The sequence below is a fragment of the Pistacia vera genome, unplaced genomic scaffold, assembly GCF_008641045.1.
Source record: "Pistacia vera cultivar Batoury unplaced genomic scaffold, PisVer_v2 Contig1498, whole genome shotgun sequence".
Classification (NCBI taxonomy): Eukaryota; Viridiplantae; Streptophyta; class Magnoliopsida; order Sapindales; family Anacardiaceae; genus Pistacia; species Pistacia vera.
In genome coordinates, this window is record NW_022195574.1 from 27,346 (window position 1) to 30,051 (window position 2,706).

Here is a 2,706-nt window from a genome sequence, read left to right on the forward strand (position 1 = left end):
GAAACAGTAATGTTCAATGTGTTTGAAGCTATGAAGTTTCCATTTGATTTAGATTCGTGCTTTAGTGTTGATGTGGTGGATAAACTAGTAGCGGAGGTCATTGAAGAGAACACCCCATAACTACCTCTAGAAGCGTGTATTGCCCAATCAAGAACAATAAAGGTAGATGAGTCGGCAAGGAACGAATGTGCTAGATTGTTGGAAGCACTTCAGCCGATTGATGAGAGCCAAGATCTAGAATTTGATGAATTTGATTTTGAAAAAGAGAAGGAAAAGGAACTTCCAAAGCTTAAGCTGAAACCTTTACCTTCCCACCTTAAATATGTGTATCTTGGGGAACCAGAAACCTTCCCAGTAATCATCAGTTCAAGGTTGAGCAAATTGGAAGAAAAGCGATTAATTCGGGTGTTGAGGGAACACAAATCGGCAATTGGATGGACTATTTTGAATATTAGAGGCATCTCTCCATCTTTTTGCATGCATAAGATACTCACGAAGGATGATATCAAGCCTAGAGTTCAACCACAATGAAGATTAAATCCTTCGATGAAGGAAGTAGTGAGAAAGAAGGTGGTGAAACTTCTAGATGCGGGAATAATTTATCCCATTTTTGATAGTCCATGGGTGAGTCCGGTGCAAGTGGTTCCGAAGAAGGGAGGTATCATAGTGATAAAGAATGAGAGCAATGAATTGATACCAACTAGGACGGTCACGGGATGGAGAGTGTGCATTGACTACCAAAAATTAAATGAAGCGTCAAGGAAGGATCATTTTCCACTTCCTTTCATTGATCAGATGTTGGAGAGATTAGCAGGGCATGCTTATTACTGTTTCTTGGATGGTTATTCAGGATATAATCAGATTGCCATCGCTCCTGAAGATCAAGAGAAGACGACCTTCACTTGTCCATATGGCACCTTTGCTTACCGAATGATGCCCTTTGGGTTGTGTAATGCACCAGCCACATTTCAGAGATGCATGATGTCGATCTTTGGAGATATGGTAGAGCGATTTATAGAAGTCTTCATGGATGACTTCTCTGTTTTTGGTTCGTCCTTTGATAATTGCTTATCTAATCTCTCTTTTGTTTTGCAGCAATGTTAGGAGACGAAATTGGTGCTCAATTGGGAGAAGTGCCACTTCATGGTTCAAGAAGGAATAGTGCTTGATCATAGAATTTCAAAGGACGGAATAGAAGTGGATCGAGCAAAGACGGACGTGATTGAGAAGCTGCCACCACCCTCCAATGTTAAAGCAGTTCGAAGTTTCTTGGGGCATGCGGGGTTTTATAGACGGTTCATCAAGGATTTTTCTAAGATCTCTAAACCCCTTTGCAATTTATTGATTAAAGATGTTGCTTTTGATTTTAATGATGAATGCATGCATGCCTTTCAAACTCTAAAAAATTTATTAGTGTCTACACCTATTATTGCAGTTCCCGATTGGGGATTACCATTTGAATTGATGTGTGATGCTAGTGATTTTGCACTAGAAGTAGTGTTAGGACAGAGGGAAAACAAAGTGTTGCATGTAATTTAGTATGCTACCAAAACACCACTGATGCACAATTGAATTACACTACCACTGAAAAAGAATTGTTGGCTGTGGTTTTTGCTTTTGATAAATTTCGTTCATATTTGCTAGGTGCCAAGGTAATAGTCTACACGGACCATTCAGCACTCAAGCATCTATTGGCAAAGCAAGAAGCGAAACCTCGGCTGATAAGATTGATTTGTTGCTACAAGAGTTTGAGTTGGAGATACGAGATAAGAAAGGGTCAAAAAATATGGTGGCAGACCATTTGTCAAGGATTGAACGACCAATTCAGGGAAATGAAGGAGAAACCCAAATCAGAGAAACTTTCCCGGATGAGAAATTGATGAGAGTGGAGGAAGCATCGTGGTATCCAGATTTTGCAAACTACTTGTCAGGGAGAGTGCTCCCTATCAGCATGACCTTCCAACAAAAGAGGAAGTTTTTCTTAGATTTGAAATACTACTTCTGGGAAGAGCCATTTCTTTATAGACACTGTGCTGATAAGATGATACGTAAGTGTGTTCCGGAAGAGGAAATGGAGAGTATTCTAAGGCATTGTCATGAGAGGGAAGTAGGTGGCCATTTTGGTGGAGCTAGGACAGCAGCCAAGGTTCTTCAATCTGGGTTTTACTGGCCAACCCTTTTAAAGGAATCTTTCTGGATGGTTCAGGAATGCGACCAGTGTCAATGAAGTGGGAATATTTCGAAGCGAGATGAGATGCCACTGAACAATATCCTAGTTGTTGAGCTGTTCGATGTATGGGGAATTGACTTCATGGGTCTTTTCCTAAATTCTTACGGGAATATGTACATTTTGGTAGCGGTGGACTACATATCAAAATGGGTGGAAGCAGTTGCATTGCCATCCAATGATGCCCAGGTGGTGGTTAATTTTGTGAGAAAGAACATTTTCTCAAGGTTTGGAGTACCACGGGCAATCGTTAGTGATGGAGGATCGCATTTTTGCAACAGGCAATTAGATGCACTTTTGTGGAAATATGGGGTGAAACATAGAGTTGCGACACCCGACCATCCACAGACTAGCGGACAAGTAGAACTGTCAAACAGAGAACTAAAGGGAATTTTGGGCCTACCGCACTGCATTTAAGACTCCGATTGGTATGTCTCCATTTAGGATGGTCTATGGGAAGGCATGTCATTTGCCGGTAT